The sequence below is a fragment of the Apaloderma vittatum genome, unplaced genomic scaffold, assembly GCF_000703405.1.
Source record: "Apaloderma vittatum isolate BGI_N311 unplaced genomic scaffold, ASM70340v1 scaffold25605, whole genome shotgun sequence".
NCBI classification, from domain to species: Eukaryota; Metazoa; Chordata; class Aves; order Trogoniformes; family Trogonidae; genus Apaloderma; species Apaloderma vittatum.
The window spans coordinates 2,786-3,101 of NW_009716895.1; the positions used below are offsets into that span (position 1 = coordinate 2,786).

Genomic DNA, 316 nt, shown 5'->3' on the forward strand with positions numbered 1-316 from the left:
AGGCCACGCCGCCGAGGGGCTGCTCTCTGCCCACGAACGTCCCAACCCTGTGGGGAAGGGACCATGCTCAGCCCCATCCAGCCAGTGTTGCTTTTCAGCGGGTTAAACACCCGCCCCACTGTGGCCAATTCTCGCCACGATCACTTTTTCAAGCCCACGCTGTGGAATCTCCAGGCAGCAGCAGCGTGTCACGGCTGCAGCACGCCCTGGGCTACCAAAGCACGACCTCCACAGCGCCCGGGCTGCGTCCTGCAATGCTGCCCTCGAATGATTCCCTTTCCACCAGCAGCATTTTGTACCCTTTTTGGCGATTTTC

The 316-nt window shown here is 60.8% G+C and overlaps 1 protein-coding gene across 1 annotated transcript in view; it reads right to left on the minus strand.

Annotated features, from left to right (window-relative positions):
* The window catches only part of LOC104274170 (transcription factor CP2), a gene marked incomplete at its 5' end in the record, with an annotated part of 8,450 nt that overhangs the window by 1,433 nt on the left and 6,701 nt on the right, over window positions 1-316 (minus strand). The window lies entirely within an intron of this gene.